Below are 25,201 nucleotides of genomic sequence, written 5' to 3' on the forward strand. Positions count from 1 at the left end.
TTACGTATTTTTATTTATACCGCTAGAGTACAGAGCCTTACATAGGAAGATTTACTTGCATTACTATTACTACCCAATCCAATTGGTACTTATTTTTTCACCAAAAGAGGTAGGCCTTGCCGGGAAACGAACCTGTGACCTGCGGGTCATGCACAGATCAATGCCAGTAGCATTTAGCATACTGGACTATTCATTTATATTTAAACGTGCTGTTGTACTGCAAACAATGCTGAGCAATGCACTTTCAAAAACAGTGGGCCACGCAACTGCATGGTTGCTTTCCACACGCAGCTTGTACCTTTTTTTCAACTTTGTTTATTCATTATTCAAACATGAACAAAAACAAAAGCAATGTATTTCGGGACAATCCAGCTCATCTTTTGCACATTCTGAAAGTTAGACAGTTATGCAGGTATTGTACCGTTAGTAGTGATCGATTGCAGCCAAGTCCCTTACTCATCGTACCCCTGGCTCCCGTTTCCGTCTCTCTGCTTTTTCCCTAGGACTCTTTTTTTCCTGATTTTCATCCATGCTCAGGTATGTTCCCAAGTCAGTTGCAGTGGATCTGCAGGGTCTCTATCGCTGCTTATGGCAGTCAGGGTGTGGTAATGTGCATTGGGTCTTTATTTCCGAGTGGGCCCCTATCCGTTATACATATGTTTCTAGTAGCTCACAATATTGGTCCCCTTTCGTTGAGTTGAGCCTATTTTGTCTTTTGAAGGCCGCCCTTTCAAGTCGACACGTTTTGGAGAGTGCAGTAGTCCATTCAGTGGCGGTGGGTGGTGTTGCTGATTTCCAGTGTTTCAGTAGTTTTTGAAGTGTGAAGGTTATAAGGTGTATAGGTTTACGTGTTAGCACATCATCATGCCAGTCCATCCCATCTGCATCTAGTATCATTGTGTTCGGGGTGAAAGCGATATTTGCCCCCTCAATGTCTGTTAATTGCTGATGTATAGTGCCCCAGCATGGGGTAATGGTGGGGCATGTCCATAGTATGTGCCCCATTGTTCCTATGTCTTTGCACCCTCTCCAGCATAAGGCTGTAGGTTGAAGCCCCATTTTGCGTAGTTTGGCTGGAGTATAGTATAATCGTTGTATAGCTAGTACTGGATTTCCCTATTTTTGCAGTTGATGGAGAATGCAGGGATGGCGGAGAAGCATCTCTGCAGGTCTGTAGCGTTGACTGGGGTCCCTAGGCCTTCTGACCACGTTTAGCCAGGGTATGTAGGTATCTAGGTTTGTTGTCTGATATTGTCATTAGGTAGAATGTGCGGATTTGTGAAATATATCTGTGTTTTGTTCGATTTCTTTCTTGCATTGCGTGGGGGGTTGTAGGCGGGATTCTAACGTAGTGTGCTTGAGAATCATAGCTTGGATAGTGTGGTAGGGAAGCCAATCCCCAGCCCCCAAGCCCAACAGTCTAAGTACCTCTTGGAAACCTATCAGTGCCCCTTTCTCCACTATGTCATTATTTGCACTTTAGCCTACTTGCCCGTCTGATTCTGGTGGATTGTCTGTGTCAGTCCATAAGCCAGGACTGAGCGTATGCTGGCCCATGGCGGCACTTTCCCAATTGGTGCCCCTGCGCCGCCCTTAGTTTATGGCATTATTGTATGGTTGGTCCTAATATTGGGTGTGTTTTGATTGTTGGTGGTAGGTTGCATGGTGGCGTGGCCATGATCTCCATGGGGGTTGATGATGCCATTAGGGAGAGTTCCATGCTCCGCCAGCTATCATCATCGTCCATGTTTAGCCATTGTTTTACCCAGTTTAATTGAGCAGCTTGGTAGTAGGCCTTCAGTGAGGGGGCCGCTAGGCCTCTGCCTGGTTTATCCACCTCTAGTATGGGGAGTCGGAACCTTGATTTTTTCCCCTCGCCAGATGAATTTGTTGATGGCTTTCTCTAGCTCTTTCTGTCACAACTGCGGGCAGCTGGCGAGTCTGGCGGAGGTGGAAACTCCGACGCCATTAGACTGTTCCGCCACGTTTCCTTGAAACGCTACACTGCGGTCTAGTCTTTTTCCAACATGGCTGCCGTCAGGTATATAACCATCAGTTACTCGACGGATCAGCGCATTGCAACTGTGCTTTCCTGTGTTGCGTGCGCTCTATTCTGTGTTTATTCAGTAATCCTTGTTCCACCTTCCTCCCCTTTTCCTCCCTCTTCCATTTCCTTGCTTCAAGTCTATCCGTTGTTACTTGCCACTTCCTCCTGGATCACTACCTCTCCTTCTTCTTCATTTTCTGCTTGTGAAGTTTGTTTACCATCCTCACTTCCATCTTGGAGAGCTCCTCCGGAGACTTCTGCTTCATTTACGGAAAGATTACCTCTCATCGGATCCGCCTAATCGACAGTCCTCTTCGAAACATCGTGGGGTTTTTTATGCCTTCGTGGCTTTTTCCCCTGAAATATATCTGGCTGTCGCGGAGAGGAGCCACTGTGAATTTCTCTATATAGAGACACGGTGGCTTCCTTTCGAGGCAGACCGTATCTGCTCACAAAGAAGAACACTCCAGCGCGAAGAAAGAAGCTAAACTATTCTTCCTCATCAGGTGAGGAGGAGGAAGGGATTTTGGGGCTGTGCAGTAATTCTAGCAGTGAAGAGGATATAGCAGATTCTGAGATCAATCCGGTAAAAGAGTCTGCTAGTCTTGACACTTTCATCATGTGAGGGGTTGGGCCGACTGGGAGTATCATTGCTATATATATCAGTTTGGAGACGGAGTTCATTTTTAGGGCATTGATACTCCCCGTCATGGATAGAGCCAGCGTGTTCCATCTCTCCAGGTCGCTTCTGATGTTTTTGAGGATCTGGGGATAGTTCAGGTCGCAGAGCTCCACTATTGAAGTGGGTTCCTAGGTATTTTATGGACTGCAGCTGCAGGGTAAACGGTGCCACCCTGCCTGGATCCCACGGAATTTCTCGCCGGAGGGGCATTACCTTGGATTTTTTCCAGTTTATTTTGTACCCCACCATTGGGCCTATGTATTGTAAGAGAGATTTGATGTATGGGAGGGTTTTTGGGCTGTTGCTAACATAGATAAGTAAGTCGTCCCCCTATAGTGATACTCAGTGCTCTTATGCCCCTTGATGTATGCCCAACCATGCTGGGTCTGTGCACAATTTGATTGCCATGGGTTCGACAGATAGAGCGTATAGTAGTGGCAATAATGGGCATCCCTGCCTTGTGCCGGACGCCACTCCATTGGTGACTACTGAAGCTGTAGGACCTGTGTACAGGAGCTTCATCAGTTGTATTATGTGCGGGGGGAACCCATATCTGTGTAGAACACGGAACATGAATTCCCACTGCACCTTATGGAACACCTTTTCCACGTCTAACGCCAGAATTGCATTTTGGGGGTTTCTGTCACCTGTTATTATGTGTACTAGTCTGCAGATGTTATCGCTGGAGTGTTTTAAAGCCTGTTTGGTCTTTGTGTACAAGTTGTGTTAGGGTGCTTTCTATTCTCTGATCTATGCATTTCGCTAGTATTTTGGCGTCAGAATTTATTAGCGAGATAGGCCTATACGAACCGCAGATTTCTGGATCCCTCCCGTTATTGTGGAATACTACAATGTTGGCTCCCAGCATGGATTTTGGCAGTTGTTTGTGGATAATCGCTTCTTTGAAGACCGCCTCTAGTTTTGGGGTGATTCCTTCCACTAAGCTTTCATACATATCTATTGGGTTCCTATCAGGGCCAGCCGCCTTCCCCTTGAGCAGAGATAGTATTGCCCTGGTTATTTCAGTGATGGTGATGGGAGTCTAGGGCTGTTGCTTGTTCTGCTGGGATTTGAGGGATGGGTACCGTATCTAGGACATTTTCTATGGCTTGGGGTGTGCATGTGTCTGTGGCGGCATACAGTTCTCGGTAGAACTCAGCGAATCTCTCGTTGATTTGCTCGTCTCCCACCACCAGATTGTTTATGTTGTCCCGGATGGTTGTGATAGTTTGTGCGGCTTGGCGCTGTTAGATCGCGAGTGCCATCGTGTGTAGAGGTCTGTCACTTTCCATGTAGTATGTCTGTGACCAGCCGGTGTATGCTTTTTGCACCCTGTCTGAAGTGAGCTGTTTGGTCTCTGTCTGCATTTTTTGGATTTGGGGCCTCAGTTGTCTGTTATGTGTCGCTTTGTGTCGCTGTTCCAGTTATTTAAGTTCCCCCGTTAGATGGGCGTCCCTTTCACCCGAGGCTTTACGTTTGTGTGCCTAGCACGATATGTACTGTCCTCTTAAGAAAGCCTTGAAGGCATCCCAGCATCTATATGGGGAGTCTCCCTTTTTCTCATTGTCTTCCCAGAAGCCATCCATGTCATCTAGCGGGTGTTCTATGTCAGGATACTGTAAAGTGTGAAGGTTTAAGTGCCATGATGGGAGTTTGCTGGTCATATCCTGGATTGTGAGATGAAGTATGACCGGTGCGTGATCTGATATGGTGATTAGTTCGATCCTACAGTCAGTTGCCATATGAGCTGTGTTGGCAGTCATTAACCAGTAGTCCAGGTGGGAGTAGCTATTGTGGCAGTGAGAGTAGTATGTGAAGGCCTGTCAGTTCAGGTGTGTGTGCGGGTTCTAGTTGTAGGTCCGTCATTAGGGCTTTGAGCGCCAGTCTCTTCTTTAGATTGGGTAGATTGGTAGGCTTTGGTCCCTTATGATCTAGTCCTGGGTTCAGGGCTATGTTCATGTCCCCACCTATTATGGTAAGGTTACCCATGTGTTGAGCGCATTTTGAAAATGTGCTGGTGAAGTATGCCGAGGTATCCGTCATGGGGGCATATATGTTGAGTAAGGGGCTTGGGTGCTGCCAGATCCGGCACTGTATTAGTATGAACTGACCCTCTTTGTCACTGCATGTATACATTATCTGTAGGGGACGCACTTGTGGATCAAGATGGATACCCCCCGTTTCCCCTGGTGTGGTGAGTGCGCGGCAGCACACACCCAGCCCGTGTTAGTTTTTCTGCTTCTGTTTTATTGAGGTGGGTCTCTTGTAGGAAGAATATGTCCCCGTATATGTCTCTCATGTAATTTAACATTTGTCTGCGCTTTGTAGGGTGGCCTAGACCGTGTATGTTCCGTGTCACCAAGGTAAACCTAGCCATTCAAAACACTCTGCATTGTCCACAAGGCCTTCTGGGGCCTGGGGACTCAATACCTTCAACTCTCTCTTCCTAAATATCTTCCTTCTCAAGCTCTTCGCTCATCTGCCTCCAACTCCCTCAGGGTCAGTCGCTTTTCTAAGCAACAAGTGGGTGGTAGATCTCTCTCTTCGGCTGGGGCCTCCCTCTGGAACAGCCTCCCTGAAACTTGAGGAGAACCACCTTCGGTTCCGGAAGCACCTCAAAACCCTCCTCTTTGCTTCTGCTTTCTCCCCCGCTCTCACCTGCTGAATTCCTGGCTTATACTGAGACTGCACTGGTTACCTGGCCACCTTTCTGATCTCGGGCACAAGCCATGCCAGTTGCTCACCTGCACTGCCTCCCTGGCAACCCCTGCACATGGGGACTGTTGTCTGTATCCCTACAGTCCCCTCACCGGAACTTCGTCTGCACTCACCCTGCACTTGCCAACTGCTGGCCATTCTTTTATCTTGCTTATATATTATCCCATGTACCGCACTTTCATTTCTTTTATTTATCCTGTTTATTATCCCATGTACTGCACTTTTCCCTCCCCTTTACCCCACACTTCTCCTTTTTCCCCCTTCCCTTGCGCGATCTGAATGACACCTGGCCTAGTAAGATCGCTGTCTGTCTTCCCTCTGTTCCCGCTCCCTTGCCTCGTCACGCCTTGAAAAACTTGTGTATAGGCGCGTTATGAATGCCATATCAAATCATATCATTGGGTGGGTATGCAGGGATTTCTAGCATAGGGTCTCGTGGGGTGTCGATCGCCAGGGTCCGTCCACCTGCCTCCATGGTTAGAGCATGTCTCTTGTCCCAGACTACACATTTCAACCAGTGGGCCAACTCCCACATCACAATACAACTATGGTCTAACCGTAGACCCAAACATAACCATAAACAGTAACATTGGGTAGGCCAACCATTCGGCCCTGGCCCAATACTTGGCATAGAAGCCCATATATGGGGTTGGTGGATGCAAGCCAATGGATCACTTCCTGTTCCCATATATATAGTCTGTTTAATATCCGTGGGATGACAGATGGCATGTGAGTGGTAGAAAATGCTCTATTCTGCGTCTTTTTTGCTTTCCACCGCTGGGCTGTTTGGAGATCAGATTTTAGTGTTTTTAAGTGTGTGTAAGCACGTTGGGGCAATGTTTCTTGCTCCTTATGCTCGCCATGGTTGTCATGTGCTACCAATTGCCATAGTTCTTTGCCCGATTGACCTCAAGGTCTGCCAGTGCGTTTTCTATGGTTGGGGTTCCATCCTCTGTGCCCTCTGCATGGTTTTTGCCATTTCCCTTTTGGCCACGCCCGTTCTTGTTGGGGTGAGGAGGTGTGGGCGGGTCTTATTTCCTCCAGCGTTGTCTTTTCCACGTCCGTCGTCACTATGTTTTGTTATTGCAGGAACCGCCATTGTCTGTCTATTTGGAAACACCATGTTGCCGGAAATTTTAGGTAATGTCTATATTCTGTCGACTTGAGCGCCTCGAATACGGGGTTGAAGCCTTTCCTTCGTCTTGATACTTCCATCGAGTAATCATTGAATATTTTGATTTCTGAGTCGTCTATGCGTATTGGTGTTGCCATTCTATAGGCTTTTAGTATGGCCACCTTGTGTCGGAGGTTCAACAGTCTCATAGTTATAACCCTCGGGCGTTCGTTAGGTGCTGGTTTTGGTATCAGTGCCTGGTGCACTCTTTCTATGATGTGGTCCCTGGCATTTGGCAGCTGTAGGTTGTTTTGCAGGAGGTCGTATATGTATTTTTCTAGGTCTGACCCGTCAGTGTTTTCTGGTATTCCAATCACCCTAAGGTTGTTCCTGCAGGATCAAATTTCCTGGTCTTCAATTTTTTCCTCAAGCCTTTGTACCTCTTGTATTACTCCATCCAGGTCTGTTTCCATGGTTGCCTGGTTGTCTTCCACTGTGCTGATGCGTTGCTCGTTGTCTGTTGTCCTCTCTGCTTGGGCCATTAGTTGGTTTTGCACGTCGTGGAGGTCTTTTTTGATGTCTTGGACCATCGTATTTGTTTCATGTATTCGCTGGCCAATTAACTTCATTTCGGCTAATATGGCCTGTAATTGTGATGGGACATCAATTTCGGTTCTATTTCTCACAGATCGCCATGGTAGGCTTCCGGATGGTGCACTGTCTGTATTGTATTTGAGGTCTGAGATGTGGACAGCCTGTTGCATGCCCTCTGTGGTGTAATTTCCATGTGTGTGGTGTTGTGTCTTCTTTAGGGGGGCCTCATTTCGTGATCTTGTCTAGGTTTGTCCCCGGTGTTATGTAGGATGGGTAAGACTTATTAGGTGGCTATCAGGCCCCTCTTTTCCCGTGGCATGTTGCGGGCTGTTTGTGCGCAGCTTTCTTGGCATATGGTGTCTTCTTCGGCGCTGATCCCGTCTTCGGTCTCGGTATTTAGTTAGGTGAGTGCGGGCGGGCGTGTCTCAGGATGTCTGTGATGGGGTGGTGTCTCCCTCGGGCACCTGTGCAATGATGCACTCCTTTGAGGTCTTGTGTGGGTCTCCCCCTCTTCTTAGTTTCTCTTTGCGTTCTCGGAGAGTGCCTCTATGGGTTTCCTCGCATTTTGGGTGGGCTAGGACTCCCTTTTCTGGTTGTCCCCATTATCCTTCTCTGAGCACGTTTTCTGGGCCCACCGCCTTCCAGATCCACCCTTGTGTTTCCCTTGGCGTTGGATTTGTGTGCCGGGTCCCGGGCCTCGCCTTCTTGGTTTTCCCGCTGATGTTTCTGAGGGTGAGGTCACTCTGTCTCTGGGCTTGTTCGAGGGGTGCGCTTCAAATGGCATCCATGTCGTGATCCCCTTTCATGTGAGCCCCTCGCTATTCAGCTGGTGTCCAACGTGTGGGACCTCCTAGTGTTCTAGTTGCGGTTATTCTTGGGATGGGGGCTATATTTTGTTGCCAGTGCTTTGTTGCATCTAAATATGGCTGCATAGTGTGTGTTTTTCCCTTGCTGGTGGTGTGCCGGGTTGTGGCTCTCTGTTCCTTTCACTTTGCCCCCTGTTTCCGTGCGGTATATTGGCCCCCAGTTATGTCTCTGTACCCCTGTTCCTTTGTTCTAACGCCGACTCCCCCTCTTCACGCTTGACTTACTTGTTGGAGACCCTGACTCTGGGCTCTGGGTCTGTGGCCGGGGGTTGTGTCCGTTAGGAGGCCAACAACACGATATGTCCCGTTGTTTTGGGATACAGGAGTGCCTTACCTCGTGGCGTGGGTGTAGAGCTGTGCCAGTAGCTGGTTGCTGCGGGAGAAAACTGTCCCGCCTCAGGGGCTGGGCGATCATCCGCTTCTGCAAAGCGTCTGCTGAGACGATGGTGCAGTGCCGGCGAGCCTCCCGCTGTGGTTACATACGTTGGTGTTGGTGGTCTGGTGCACTGCTCGTCTTCATGGCTGTCATCCGTTCCTTCTGCTCACGTGCAGATCGTTGCTGGATACTCACTTCTCTCGCCCCACTGTGTCAGGTGTCCATGCGCCATTGTGCCCATGCATATAGCGTTCCGGCCCAGTTCTGTAATGCTGGCTTTTCGATTTCTCCTTCAGCCCACTGCCATCTTGCTCGGGCTCTCGAGCGCCTCCTCGCGCAGCCTGTACCTTTATCTCAAACTGTGCCTTTACTCCCAAAATGCTATAAAATTGGGCAAGAGCGTTACTCCTGCCGGATGTGGCTGGGTGTTATGCAGCCCTGTATCTGTCTTGGGACTACTTGCAGTTGACTCGTCGTGTAGAAGATGATATCCTACTGCCGATATATCTCTCAATCGTACTAAAGGACGGTATGAGGGATTTATTAGCCAGAAGATGGAATCCACACCCCGGAACACGATCGTCACAGGAGGCTGTATGCAAGAAAATAGAAGATCAGGCCCTAATCAAAACCAGAGATATTACCAGTAAACAGAAATAATGCTCACTTGTTTCCTCAAGACTCGGTTTTTTCATGTTAGCAAGGAAATCCTTTTCTGATGACAGTAGGGGCGTGCGCCTGTAGGCAAACAAGGGTACTCTAAATCTAAGCGTAAGTAAGGGTTTTGTACAAACAAAGCTAATGTAGGAGAATGTCTTACCATCAGGGGAATCCTGGTGCGGTGTAGACTTGATCCGTGGTGAAGGTAGAGTCTCCTATCCCGCCGACACGAGGACGCCTGCAGCGGAGTCCAGAATCCAAACAAACCTTAACCCCAGCGGCACGAGGACGCCTAGGCACCAAGTGTGCTGTTGAGGAAGTCTCTAGTCCAGAGCACACTGGATAAAGTCCACATTCAAGGTTTTCAAAGTTCCAAAAACAAGGTAATTGGTGGTAAGAGTACGTGGCAGTTCCGTTTGGTAATTCTTCCTGGCAGCAGCTGAACGTTAGGCAGAATCAATCCGTTGTGCGAAAATCCAGGTCGAGTCCTTATCCGGTGGTGATTGAAAGCAGAACGTTAGGCAGAATCAATCCGTTGTGCGAAATCCAGGTGGAGTCTTTATCCGGATGCTACACGCTTCTGCTGCCTTCTCATACCAGCAGGTGCCATCCTTCCCCATCTGGTGTTCCTGCAAGAGGGACAGAGATGGCATCTGCTGGGTAAATAGGTCCCTACCCAGGTAGCAGTCACACTAGGTCTCGGATGTGCCCTGACAGTACATTCCCTCCCCGCAGAAGGGCCTAGTTTATCTGGGTAATTGCGATGGTACAATCTCAAGGGGCGAGGAGCATGTATGTTAGAGGCTGGTTCCCAGGATCTTTCTTCAGGACCATATCCTACTCAATCGATGAAGTAATATAACTCCCCCCCCTTACGGGAATTTAGGATAGCTTGTACTTCATATTCTGCATACCCTTCTACCCAGGGTTGGGGGAGGTCTTTCCATTCTAGTGTGCGGTGCCGCGGGTTTCAAGAGGGCCACGTGAAACACCGGGTGTACCTTCATATGGGCAGGTAGTTGTAATTTCATGGCCACTGGGTTTATTACATGTGTAATTCGAAAAGGACCAAGGAAACGGGGCTTTAACTTCCATGACACATGTAATTTCAAGTGTTGGGTTGATAGCCATACCTTATCTCCGACTTTATAAGCAGGGCATGCTCGTCTTTTCGTATCAGCATATTTTTTGCTAGCATCTTTTGCTGTGACTAGGTTTTGGTGCGCTTTTTTCCATGTTTGAGTTAGAAGATCTAACTGTGCCTGTACCGATGGTAACGTGTCGAAGGTGGTTTGAGGAACAGTAGGTTGAATTTGTGGATTATACCCATAAGTGGTGTGGAAGGGTGAATATCCCGTTGAGGTATGGCGTGAGTTATTGTATGCTATTTCAGCCATCCAAAGTACCTCCACCCAAATGCCTTCTGTGCTATGTGTATAACACGTTAGGTACTGTTCCAATGTCTGGTTCAGGCGTTCTGTCTGCCCGGCTGTTTCGGGATGGTAACTACTAGACATTTGTAGAGTCACCCCCACTCTTTTACAAAATCGTCTCCAAAACTGTGAAGTAAACTGTGCCCCCCTATCGGATACTATGTGTCGAGGCATCCCGTTTAAACGGACTATGTGCTGCAGGAATATGTTTACTAGTTCACCCGCAGTTGGGAGCCCTTTGCAGGGAACGAAGTGAGCTAGTTTGGTAAACAAGTCCACCACTACAAGTATGGTAGTGTAATCCTGGTCGGGGGCAATTCTACTATGAAGTCCATTCAGATGGTTTGCCATGGCTGCGTGGGTGTGGGCAAAGGTCGTAAAAGTCCCATTGGTTTCCGATGGTCTGTTTTGTTTTGTGCACAAACCTCGCACTGTTGCACATATGCCTGTGTTTCCTTGAGAAGCCTTGGCCACCAATAATGCCGCTGCAGCAATTCCAAGGTTTTATTGATTCCAGGATGCCCTGCTAATGGCGAATCATGGCACCATTTCAGAGCTTGTGCTCTCAGAGTGGCGGTGGGTAAATACACAGTGGTTCCACGGTATGGTATTCCATCTCGCAAGTAATGTCTTTTTTTTGGATCTTCCCACTGGAGTAGTTCTTGTGCTGACATTGCCTTCCCGATTTGCTCGAATAGCTCATTAGTGACACTCCCCACTATCTTTCCTGATGAAATTATGGGCTTTGGTTGTTCTTCGGGGCTTACCAATGTATTGCTTTCGGGGTATCTTGACAGGATGTCTGCTTTCTTGTTTTCTTGCCGTGATCGATATGTTACTACAAAGTCATTGGGCCTCATTACACGGATGGCGGGAAGGGTTTACCGGTACCGGTATTTTACCGGTACCGGTAAATCCTTACCGCCTTACTACGAGGTCCCTTTGCGGGTTGGGGAATTTAACGTCTGCTTTTTGCAGGCGTTAAAAACCAACCCGCAAAGGGACCAGGGAGCTAATTACGGTACCGCAATTTGCGGTACCGTAATTAGCGCCTTCCCCATTCCCATAGAGACCTATGGGGCAAAAATGGGAATGGGGAAGGGCAATGGTGGAAGGGGGAATTACCGCCCCGCCAACCTTGGAATAGGGCAGTAATTCCCCTTTCCACCAAGGCGGTGCTGGTATTTTACCGGCATGAACCATGGCGCTAATAGCTAATAGCGCCATGGTTCACCGCCATCCGTGTAATGAGGCTCATAGTCTGAAAAGTACATGGCCCAGCGTAACTGACGAGGGGTCAAGGCACGTGCAGATTTGAGGAACTGAAGGTTACGATGGTCGGTAAGCACAGTTATGGTGTGTCGTGCCCAAGCAAATAATGCCTACATTCCGCAAACGTGGCTCGAATGGCTAGCAGCTCCCGATCCGCTATAGTGTAGTTCTGCTCTGCAGGGTTTAACTTTCTTGAGTAGTAGGCCACTGGGTGCAAGTGACCCGTTTGATCCCTTTGAGACAAGATCGCCCCCAAGGCGTAACTTGAAGCATCCGTTTCAACAATGAAGGGTTGCGTGGGATCTGGGTGTAGCAGGATAGGCGCTGACGTGAAAGCCTCTTTTAGCTGGTTAAATCTATGATCTGCCTCTGGTCCCCAAACAAATGGCTTCCCTTTTTTCAACAGGTTGGTGATATTGAGCACTTTTTTTGCAAAGTCCTGAATAAAGCACCGGTAAAAATTAGCAAACCCTAGGACTGCCTGGACTTCTTTAATACTTTTAGGGGCTGGCCAATCCAAAATAGCTTGAACTTTACGGTTATCCATCTTCACCCCGTCAGGGGATAGAATGAATCCTAGGAACTCTATTGTGGTGCTGTGAAAACTGCATTTTTCAAGCTTGGCATATAGATTGTGTTCTCTCAGGCGCTGTAAGACCGTCTTAACATGTTGTGTGTGTTCCTGCTTGGTTGATGAATAGATCAGGATGTCATCTATATATACTACAACGAATCGGTCGAGAAGACCGCGAAGAACCTCATCCAAAAAATGGTGGAAGGCGGCGGGTGTGTTCCAGAGCCCGAATGGCATGACCTGGTACTCATACAGTCCAAGTTTCGTTGGTGACGGAACGGGTTAGGTGGAGTGCCGTATGAAGCGGCTTCGCAGGTTGGTGTTAATATACTCTTCCAGGTGCTTATTCTCTGCTTCTGTTAAGGCATAGATCCGGCTGCACGGTAGCGCCGCTCCAGGTTCTAAATCTATCCTGCAATCGAAGGAACGATGGGGGGGTAGTGTCTCCGCTGCCGCTTTACTAAAGACACCCCGGAACTCAGTGTACACTGCGGGAAGGCCTGTTAATTCTTCGCAGTCTGGATGTTGTGTTATACCCAAAACCTGCACGGGTTTCCCCCCCGTTTTTGACACAATGCTGAATGCAGCGCTCTGACAAAAACGCGACTGTGCCACGTGTCCAGTCTATAGTAGAATTATGTAAAGCTAACCATAGTAGACCCAGGATAAAGCTGAACTGTGGGGCAGCAATGACATCATAGGTGAGGATCTCCCTGTGTCCTTGTATGTCCAACACCACTTCTTCAGTATGCTGGGTTACAGGTCCAGACTTCAACGGTGATCCATCTACTTCACAGACTGGTTCGTGATTTTCTTTTTGACGCACGGTTATGTCTAGGGTTTGTGCATATGTTGCACCTACAAAATTTCCCGTGGCTCCTGAGTCCACCATTAGTGTGATCATCTGGTTCTTTATGCGGGTCTTCAGGATTCCTGTTACTGTGACATGAATACCATGGTCGTGAGCTGCATTGGCTAAAACGTGGGTAGGGGCGTCAGACAGGCTTGGGCTCGACAGCTTCACCCCTTTTACTGGCGAGTGTTGGCGTTTCCCTGCAAGGAGCTTCCTTTGGGCTTAAGCCCACACTCCTTAACAAAATGTCCAGACTTTCCACAGTACATGCAGAGTTTCTCCCTTCTCCACTTCTCTCTTTCTTCTTTAGTAATGGGGCCTCTTATTGTTCCTATTTGCATGGGTTTGGTTTTGGGTATTTTATCGCTTTTCCCCGTTATTGGGGACCTCGGGTAATCTAACCGCGGTGGATTGTTCTGTTTGGTTTCCTGGCTCGTGCATGCGCATTGGCTTGGGCGTTGTCCTGGGCGTTCCCGCATAGTCTTTCAGGCTCTGTGTGCCTGTTTCTTGGAGTGCTGCTCCCGGGGCTGCTGGGCATTGTAGTCCCAAAGCTGCTACATGCTTCTGCTGCCTTCTCAGCCCAGCAGATGCCATCCTTCCCCACCTGGTGTTCCTGCAAGAGGGACAGAGATGGCATCTGCTGGGTAAATAGGTCCGTACCCAGGTAGCAGCCACACTAGGTCCCGGATGTGCCCTGACACAACTAACTGAGCCAAAACAGCCAGGGGGTCAGTGGAAGCTTCCATGGCTAATAGTGTATACGGCTTCTGAATATGTTATGCAGCTCCGTATCTGTCTTGGGACTACTTGCAATTGACTCGTCGTGGAGAAGACAATATCTTACTGCCGATATATCTCTCAATCGTACTAACGGACGGTATGAGGGATTTATTAGCCGGAAGATGGAACCCACACCCCGGAACAGGATCGTCACAGGAGGCTTTATGCAAGAAAATAGAAGGTCAGGCCCTAATCAAAACCAGACACATTACCAGTAAACAGTAAACGGAAATAATGCTCACTTGTTTCCTCAAGACTGTGTTTTTCATGTTAGCAAGGAAATCCTTTTCTGATGACAGTAGGGGCATGCGCCTGTAGGCAAACAAGGGTACACTAAATCTAAGCGTAAGTAAGGGTTTTGTACAAACAAAGCTAAAGTAGGAGAATGTCTTACCATCAGGGGAATCCTGGTGCGGTGTAGACTTGATCCGTGGTGAAGGTAGAGTCTCCTATCCCGCCGACACGAGGACGCCTGCAGCAGAGTCCAGAATCCAAACAAACCCTAACCCCAACGGCACGAGGACGCCTAGGCACCAAGTGTGCTGTTGAGGAAGTGTCTAGTCCAGAGCACACTGAATGAAGTCCACATTCAAGGTTTTAAAAGTTCCAAAAACAAGGTAATTGGTGGCAAGAATACGTGGCAGTTACGTTTGGTAATTCTTCCTGGCAGCAGCTGAAGACAGAACGTTAGGCAGAATCAATCCGTTGTACAAAAATCCAGGTCGAGTCCTTATCTGGTGGCGACTGAAAGCAGAACGTTAGGCAGAATCAATCCGTTGTGCGAAATTCAGGTGGAGTCTTTATCCGGCGGCGACTGAAGACAAAACATAAGGCAATACAATCCAAAGAGCAAGCCGGGTCGGTAACGAATGCTAGATTCAGAAGCGCCGCTCGCAAGACAGGGAGGAGCTTTTATTTTGAATCAGCTGACCTGTCGTACGTACGCAACGTGGTCGAAAACAAGAGAAGCGAGAACTAAACATCGGGCACCATTATTTCCATGGCAACGACCAACGCTCCCGCATTGACCACAAGCGTTTCAGTATAATGCCAGCAAATGTATGCACAGTACGTTTCCCCATAGTCAAGCAAGGGGCCTGATGCCACTGAGAAGTGGAGCAGGAATCAGCTTTCTTCGAGAGAGTGGATAAACTATAACAGCTGGATCCTGCTTTCCTGACACTGGGCCTGGGGATGCCCCCCTGGGGGGGTGGCCAGAAGGGCAGCCTGATATGCCGGGTGTCACTCTAGGGCTGGACATCCCCTGAGTATTCAAAACTGCTGCCGGGTGGAAAACACCTGCATAAAGTACTGCAGCAAGTACAGTCTTGGGTAGACTGTTTGGAGTTGAGGTGTGGATGTATTTCTATGGTGCATTTTGTTTCTGGCTGTGAAACTGTGCCTTTAAGGAAAGGAGAGGCAGAGTATTCAAAACTTCTGCTGGGCGCGAAGTGCCAGCGTGAAGTACGGCAACAAGTACAGTCTTGGGCAGACTGTTTGGAGTCGAGATGTGGACGTGTTTCTCTGGTGCTTTTTGTTTCTGGCTGTGAAACTGTGCCTTTAAGGAAACGAGAGGCAGAGTATTCAAAACTGCAGCTGGGAGCAAAGCGCTGGTACAAACTACGCCGGCATGTACAGTCTTAGGGAGTCTAATGGCAGTCACTGGCAGCGTGGACAGGAAGTCTTTTGGAACCTGCCGACTAACTTGGAGAACCTGTGGTGAGGAAAACCAAGGTACAAACACTGACTTTTGTATTCTTGTGTGTTTTACTGCTGTCGCGAAATGCCTCCTAAAGGAAACAAGGGGACCAAAGAGAAACATTGGGCCTCATTATGATATTGCCGGTAGCTGTGAAGTTTACGGCACCCGGGAATGGGCAATTACCCGTTCATTACAGCCCTGGCGGATCCGGTAATTGCCCATTCCCGGGCGGCGGAAAATGTTAGTCGCCATTCTCATTTGAGTCCCATTGGACTCAATGGGAATTGGGAGGCCGGATGCGGCGGCACCATTCCTGAATGGTGCCGGCGCATCCGTCGAGGTCTGCTCGCGTGTGCCGGTACACCCGCCAGGTCAGACCTCGTAGTTTGCTGGTACGGTAAGCTTACAAGTACTGTTGTAACGTGACCGGCAACCTTATAATGAGGCCCTATAACTTAAGAAATACCAATCCCACCTCACTCAACACAGCCCTTAATAATATGTTAGCTGCACCCTCGATTTCTGAGGCGGCTGAAATAAATGCCTGTGGAAAAATCACAGCTTTTTTCCCTCTGACAATTGGGAATTTATACAGCCAGGCAGTGCAAGTTGTACAGGTTCTTCCAGAGAATCCAGGCAGTGTCTCTGAGGAAATTGCCCATATGTGTGACTCTGTGAGGGAAGTGGGTGACAGCTGCCCCCTGTTTCCACCTCAGGTGAGCTCCCTCCGAGTGACTCACAGTTAGTGAATTTGGCATTGAATTTGGATCTGTCCAATGGTAAAAGAACTGCGGCTACAGAGTGATCTACAACTAGGAACTTCTACGGCTCTGAATGGAGCTGGGATGGATGTGACTGATTCTTTTTTTGGGAGCTTGCCTTGATTTTGAAGAAGAGGCACAGGGTTTGGACCTGCTTGGTACGAACTGGAGCATATCTCTATGCCGGTTTGGAAATTCTCCCTCTGCAAATGACAGTCGATCGGATTCATGCCGCTCCTCCCCCTCTAATCAACGACCTAGTAGCATTCCGTCATTGCTAGATCAAGGTCTTGATTCTCAAAGACTGGATTAATCTACGATGGGAGTCAATCTATTGCAGCTTTGAATTTAATTTTGCAAATCCTCATTAGGATGTATGATAATATAATCTACGAGGCTAAATACCATTCCTTGATGTTATTGGACATTAAAGAGCTGCTTAAATTGATGTTGGACGGTCAATCTTCAATGTTTGTGGGTACTCAGTCGACTACGGAGCTACCTTATCCAAAGCAGCAAGACCCTGTTGGGGGATCTCCTGCGACCTCTTTGGGTGATAGACCAGCTCAACCTTGGGGCAAGCATCCTAATGGAGACTTAATTAACTATAAGCAGTCAAAGAATGTCAACCTCCCCAGTCAAGAGTCGGGCAGGTTCTAGAAGGTTTGTGGGATCGATTTTACGGCATGCTAGGCTTTGGGTAAATGCATTGGATGAGGAGTCGGGGGAAGTGTCTAAATATCTGCAGCCTTGCCCGAAGATTTCCTCTCACACACATATGGACCTTGTATTATAATTGATGCAGACAATATGCAGTGTAGGGGACCTGTTGCTGACCCTTTGCCGTCAACTATGCCAATTGTTGTAAAGGATTCACAGCAAGAGGCTATCTCCTCAAACGCCTTGCCGCTTAAAGATAACCAACAGTTGTTAGCCTCTTTGGGGGCCAGGCTCCCCTGAGCCTGTTGTTACGAGTTTGCCACTACTGACGGGTGAAAAGCTCAATGATCCAAACCCTCGCTTGGTTCATGGTGGATGTAAGTTAAAGTCCAGGGGTCGTAAGCAGAAACAGTTCATGAAGAACAATGAAAACATAAGACGATTGTTTTCAGTTGATGCAGAAGCTATTAACACCCAAAGACTGGGGGTTAATTGTGAACCATCGGTTTAGGACAGCCATACACTGCTTCTGAAGTGACGCATGTGGGTCTATTTATTTATATTGATGTATTTAAATGTTTGTAATGCGCCACATGCACATAGAGACGAACAGAACAAAAATATAAGACAGGTTGGAAAAGGGCATTAGAATTCAGGTCAGTCAGGGTAGAGAAATCAATTAAACACTTGACTCAGGGGGGAGGTTGAAAAAGTATGACTACAACCTCTTCTTAAACTCAGTTGCCTTTTCTGTGGTTCTGAAGACGCTAGGGAAGGCATTTCAAGCCATGGGCCCTTGTACATCAAAGCTGAAGCCCCCAGCCCTTACCAGCCTACACCTAGTCTGTACAAATCTGAATTGATCCTTGGATCTGAGAGTGCGTGAAGGTAGATAGGGCTTTAAGCGGTCCATGAGATATTTTGGGGCTATATTACGCACGCACTTATGAGTGAGTGTAAGAATCTTATGTGTGACTCTTTTCATGGCGAGCCAGTGCAGATCCCATCTCGGAGCTGTTATTTGGGCACCTTTGGTACGGCCAGAAATGGCGCAAACAGCTCCATTCTGAGTGATCTGCAGTGCAAAGAAGTCGGACTGGGAATATCCGCTCAGGAAACTGTTACAATGTCAAGGGCGGAGGCCAAGATGGACGCATTATTGTGCGACACAAACGGCCAAATATTGCAAAGCAGCTTATTGATGAGACCGCAAGAGGATCCAATCTGGGAGACATGCTGGTTCATTGTCAATTCGGCATCCAGTGGGACACCGAAGGCCTTCACTTTCTTGGCCACAGGGATAACAGTATTAAAGATGATAAAACTGCTATACTCTTGAGGTAGGGTTTTAATTTTAGGGCCAGAGGCTACAATCAGTTGTTCAGTCTTTTTAGATTTGAGGGCCAAGGAGTCAATTGCCATCCAGTCGTGGATAGTAGAATAAATGGGGTTGAGATTCAGTAAGTCCTGGGCATACAGGCCCAAGAGTTTCATGATGACCTGAGTGTCGTCAGCGCAACTAGTATAAAGGACACCTCAAAAAAGGTATAATCTAGAATAGACATTAAACAAAGAGGGCGCGATACAGGACCCCTGAGGGACGCCACATGTAATAGGTGCTGATCTGGAACAGACCTTGCCAGTGGCTACTATAGCATTATGTGGGCCAAGAAAGGAGGCAACCCATTGCTAAGCCAAACTAGAGCAGCCTACTATGGATTGCAGTTTGTCCACCTTTAAAGCATGATCCACCAGATCAAAAGCGGCGGATAAGTCGAGAAACAATAAGAGCGCTGGATGACTGTGTTAGACAATATTCGACAGTTTGCTTTGAGGTCCAGCATGGCTGTCTCAGTGCCATGTCTGGGTCTGAAATCTGACTGGCGTATTCCAAGAATATTGTTCTGTTCAATGAAACTCTGGATTTGTAAATGTGCAACCTTGTCCAGAATTTTGAGAAGAAACAGAGCATTGGTTATGGGACGATAATTGTCTACAAACTTGGGATCAAGATTATCTTTCTTCAAAAGTGGGGTGATCCATGCCTCCTTAAAAAAGAGCGGCTCAGATCCCTTGGGAAATTAAAGGTTCACCAATTTTGTCACCCAGGGACACAGCACATCAATACAACCAATAAAGATTACAGATGTACAAACTGTTACGCCTCGGCAGGCACGGAGGAGGATTATAGCCCTTCGGAAGGGCATGCGCCACATTGCAAATCCATTCTACGCCCACTGGCAACTGCCCTGGAAAATAGTGGCCTCTGCTCACTCCGCGGCGCCCAGCGGCAAGTCGAACTACGACTCCCAGCCTCCCGCCTCCCGCTCTCAGCAGATGGGCGATGATGCGTGAACCTCGGTTTCGTCCGGTTCCGCCTTTCCCCTTCCCGATTTAAACCGCACAACCGGGAAAGACGCTGCTTCTGATTAAAGTTGCATTCCGGTGTTTAGAAGTTCCGTCTTCGATCCAACTATTCTTACCTGTGTACCAGACCTGTTTTCTCCTTCACGGACTGCCTCTGCCTGCCGCTTTTGGAAAACTATTCTTACCTGTGTACCAGACCTGTTTTCTCCTTCACGGACTGCCTCTGCCTGCCGCTTTTGGAAAACTATTCTTACCTGTGTACCAGACCTGTTTTCTCCTTCACGGACTGCCTCTGCCTGCCGCTTTTGGAAAACCACTTATCTGTGTACCAGACCTATTTACTCCATCACGGACTGCCTTTGCCTGCCACCGAAACCATCACCTACAATTCTCCAATTCCATTGGTTGTTGTTCCCATCATCTCCACAAACAGACTTCCGTTGGACATCCTCCAGTAGTGCACAGGGACGCCTTGCAGAGAGTGCACCCACTCGACTCTAGCGCGGCCCTCGTTCCGCCCGGGTTTAGTTCCCTAACTAACCTACCCATTTCTTATTTTGCACTTCCGTTTTTGAACTCCTTTGGGATAACTCAGACTCAACAACACAGCCGTGGTAAGGGTCCTCTAATTTATGATTCCATACTTCGTAGCTAAGCGACCACTATCATTAGTATAGGTGACATTCTCCTTTCTTACTTAGGTGGTTCGGGTTGCCTTAAACAAGGGGAGGGCATAGCTCAGGTACTACTAGAAAGAAGTAACAAGGGAAGGGATTCTTCTTACAGTTCCAATTGCTCACCTCTTGTTTTTTCCTTTACAGCTGGGTTCTTGGCGGCGTGTCCTCCCCGCCCTTTTGAGCAATCAGTCCATCTGCCTGGTCCTACCCAGCAGAGGGTCACATCGTTAAAAAGGTCTTGTGCCCTCACAGAGAGGAGGCTAGGTTGGAGGCCCCGACCTAGCTCTTCAATCAATAGTGCAGTCCTGTGTCTTCCGGCCACCGATTGGTTTAGTTCCCGTCCGGTGAGTAACACAAACATCCCCCCCAGCATGAGGTGGGTTTCATGTTGGTGACAATCTGGGAGATAACATTCTCAGTACTGGGTGTAAACTAAAATGTAGGTTTGTTAGAAACTGGTGGGGATTTAGGGTCAGGAGGGTCGATCAAAATATCCCTCTCCATGTTGCGTGAGTTCCTGATATTCTGGATGGAGCTTTGGTTGGAAGAAACCTTGTCAGAAAAAGAGTTGTGCATTTTCTGACAGAGTTCTTCACTGGTTCGATGTGATGCAAGGCTTTCCTTTAAATTCCTTCAAGGTGGCGAACAGCTCCTTCGAGCTGGATTTAGCTTGTGTGATCCTGGAGTTATAAAGAGAAGATTTAGTTTGTATGATAGAATCCTTGAACTGTTTAACTAAAAGTCTGTAGGCGGCCAGGGTTGTGGGTGAAGGATTTTTATGCCAGTCACGTTCTGCTGACCTCTTCTGGTGTCTAAGGTCTAAGGTGGAGAATGAAGTCATTAAATCAGCACTTGTTCAGTGTCTCAGAATTTACACTACATTTTATCATGAGTGCTTGGAAGTCAATAGCCCCCTCCAGAGTAACTGTGAGGTGACGAGCTAATTCATCAGCCTTCTTATAGTTGTCCAAAGAACCAAGCTTACATCTAAGCATGGGTGACAACTTTGCGGGAGTGATGTTCTTCCAATTCCTGGTTTTAATGACTAATCTAGAATTAGTATCTAATCGTGCCAGAGATACAGGGATATTCATGCAAAAAATAAGCAGATGGTGATCGGACCAGATACAGGTATTAGTAGCAAGGTTAGAAACTGTGAGATGGTGCGAGAGAGCCCAATCAAGGGTATGCCCTCCAATAAGTGTAGGTCAAGTCATCCACTGTGAGAACCTTGTAGCAGCAAGAGCACCCAATAGGCACAGAGTGACATTATCTGATGAAGATTCAGCCCAGTGACTAAAATCACCCATCACTAGTACTTGCGTGTTAACCTTGGTGATTTTATTCAGAAGGCCTATCAGCTGTTCCTTGAAGAGGGAAAGAACCCTTGGGGGGTCTATAAATGATAATTATAGATATCGACATATTGTCCGTGATTTTCAATTTTACTATAAGACTCTCACAATCATTCATTGCCTCGTAAGACACCGAATGGCAGAGTAGCTCACTTTTTAACAGTAGGGCTACCCCACCTCTCCGACCGACTTTACGGTCAGCTCGAAAGATTTGGTAATTGTTAGGAATTGCTAGGGTGGCTTCTGAAGGGGTTGTCTCGTTAAGCGAGAACTTGGTGACTGCCAAAAGGTCAGGACTTGAGGCTGTGAGGAGATCCTCAATCTCTACTCCATGTTGCCTAATGGAGCGAGTATTAATGAGGGCAAGATGAAGCAGAGGATCACCAGCTGTTTTGTGTACGGAGTTTTCCTCTGTGAGGGCAGAGTGAGAGTTTTTCACAGCACTATTGTCATTAATTTGGCAAGCATCGGTATCCGCTAAGACCGGCATGTGTGCGGGAGCAGGTGGAGTCAGCGGTCACAAAACTCATGGCCTCGGAGCATGTGCTGGCTCTAAAACAGGTCAGCCAGTCCATCCATGTTTAATGTATAGTCATAGTGGCACTGAACCGTGAGATTGTTCAAAGGGGCAGGGCAACCAGTGTGGTTAGACGATGGGGCCACGTGTATATTGTCACGTTGTAATGCCTCAAGTCTGCCTTTACGATTCCTCTGGATACACATTATTAAGCCGGTTCGGGATATCACACGACTGTTGCAAGCAAAGTGAGAAGTACCAGACTATCTGTACTTACAATGGTATGAAAGGAGCAGCCCTCAGGTCCAGCTAACGGCACACACACACCTAACACAAACCGGCGCAAACCGGCCTAGACGCACCGGCACTGACGCACCTGCCAATGTCTAATAAGGGGGGAGGGACTACAGGGCTTGTCCACAGGGGCAAATACAAATAAAATCTTATCTAAAGGGATTAGCTGTTTCAAATTAATATAATTAATGAAAATCAAATGGCAAGCACCTGAAGTGAATTCTAAAAACTTCAATTTCATAAAAGGCGGTGCAGTCTAAGAAAGCTCAACTGATGTACTAAATGTTCAAAGTAGCAGCAGATGAGTAAAATGAATCGGCAGAGTAGTGAGTAGCAAAGAAACGTTCAACACAATGAAATGCATTAAAATGAATAGCCTTCTAACTCGCCCGAAAAGGAAAGTACTGTTTATATAACAAAAAGGGGAAGGGGGTCTACAGGGCTTGTGGGAGCTGTAGTGCACAGGGTTCAAATACAAATCAAATCTTATACAAATGTATTAGCAGTTTTGAATCAATAAAATGAATGAAAATCAAATGGCAAGCACCTAAAGTGAATTCTAAAAGCTAGTGCAACTCATACAATTTTATAAAAAGGTGGCACAATCTAAAAAGCTCAACTAATATACTAAAGGTTCAAAGTAGCAGCAGATGAATAAAATGGATTCTAAAACCTAGTGCAACTCACTCATCCAATTTTATAAAAGGTGGCGCAGTCTAAGAAATCTCCACTGATGCACTAAAAGTTTGCATAGCAAAGAAACGTTCAACACAATGAAATGCAGTCAAATAAATAGCATTCTGGTAACTAGTTACCTCAGGGGAGAGAATCTTCGACTGCCTTTAGTGAAGTTGTGCAATCTTCACAGAGGGACAAAAGTCTGTGCCTTAATTGGTGATCTAATGAGTTTTGGGAGTCTAGGACAGCAGGATGCTGCCCCTGTGGCAGGGAGTAGTGGCCTGTTTGCCGTGTGAGTGGTCAGAAATGCGAGACCGACCCAAAGGTATAGTTTCTCAGTGCTTGCCATTTATTAAATAAAAAAGGGTGAGATTAACACCTATCTTTCCCTATCCTAACAAGGATGTTCCTACCTGTCAAACTTAGACTTAAGAAAGATGACCTAGTGTCCAAAAAGTCTCTGACCCTCACACTAATACAAACAACAAAATTATATAAGGAATATTTGTCTGTTTTCAGTTCAACAGGACAGCATAAAAGTTCAAACTCAGAAAGTGCTCCTTGTGACCAGGGTTGGGCTCCCTTCCCGTGCATCAATATAAGAATACCATTGGCAAAGTTCTGATTCAACAAAGTTCTGTTCAGTTCAACACAAAATGTTTTTTTCCTCCACTTGATATAGAAAATGTCTCTTCTACAAACACTTGAGCCTTTATATGGAGTGAATCAGGCGAGTAACTGGATGATAGATAGGTTAGATTAGGTTATCCGTGATCCTGCTGGTGCTGCCCACATGTGTGTTTGGTTGCTCTTAAGGCTGTTCGGAGCTTTAGCAGTACTTCAATGAAAAAGTTCAAACACTATTTGTTAGGGGCTCCAAAGAGTGTTTTTTGAATTTTTTAGAGAATGTCTGTTGTTTTCATAGATACATTAAAAAAAAGATCATATTTAAGGTCCTCAACACGTGTTTCCCCACTTAAATTGCAGTGGTTCTTCAGGAGGTAAAGTAAATTATTCAAAATCCTGAAAAACAGTTTTCAAAATTAGAATGCATTGTGAACAAGAACAAAAAATAAAAAAATAAGCTTTTAGTTGGTTGATGTTATCAAATTGCACATATGCTGTTTGCAATGTTGTGAGCTCCATACTGGTTGGTTTTTGGAAGGTGTAGACTCTTTTGAACTTGTAGTCCATCTCATCCCTGTGAAAAGTTTGTTTTTTCCGAATTTTAATTTCCTGTTTGAATTTTTCTAAGTTCTCATCTGAGATTTGATAGTTCTTAAAGGTAGCTTCTGGAAGGTTGAGATCTTTAATTTTGGTTTTGATAATATCTATTTCTTGGGTTCATTTGTCATGTGTTTTTTTAGTGTTGTTGTTAATCATCAGCATCATTTCTTGTGATGTATTTTTTAGAAGTTCTTTCCAATCTTTTAGTTCGTCCAGGTCTTCCTCATCAAAAGAGGGAAAGATGCAAATTCATAGTCCTCTGGGAATTCTGCCCACATGTAAATAGTTTTTTAAAGAAGTGAATTCCCAATAGGCAATAGGAAATACCAACTTTTGGTTTACTAAATAATTATTTCAATACGTTAAATGATTTAAGACTCCAATCCATTATTTTAGAGGAGCCGTAGCATCTTTACTCACAGTTCCAAACTAGCAAGTCTCTCCAACAGGGTCTGCTTCATAATTTCAAGCAATTTGGACTCAACAGACCATAGATTTGACCAATAAGAACATCACTTGATATTCTACAAATAACCATTGAACAGTAAGGATACAATCATTATGCTTTTTTGTTTATGTTCAATAATTGCGCCAGCCTAAATCCATATATGAATTTCCATAATTTTCTTTTGATAACCTTAATCCAATAACGAATCACAATGCAATAGAATTTCATTTTTTTTGACACAGCTACAGCCGCTATTTATGTCAATAATTGTGCACACATTTTTGAACTTGCAGTATAATTAATACGTAAAGTATGGAACTCACAACATTGCAAACAGCATATGTGCAATGTGATAACATCAACCAACTAAAAGATGTTTTTTTTGTTCTTGTTCACAATGCAATCTAATTTTGAAAACCTTTTTTCAGGGTTTTGAATAATTTACTTTACCTCCTGAAGAACCACTGCAATTTAAGTGGGGAAACACGACCTTAAATATGATCTTTTTGTTTAAAGTATCTGTGAAAACAACAGACATTCTCTAAA

This window comes from Ambystoma mexicanum, chromosome 4p (assembly GCF_040938575.1).
Source record: "Ambystoma mexicanum isolate Mex_15411 chromosome 4p, UKY_AmexF1_1, whole genome shotgun sequence".
In the NCBI taxonomy this organism is placed as follows: domain Eukaryota; kingdom Metazoa; phylum Chordata; class Amphibia; order Caudata; family Ambystomatidae; genus Ambystoma; species Ambystoma mexicanum.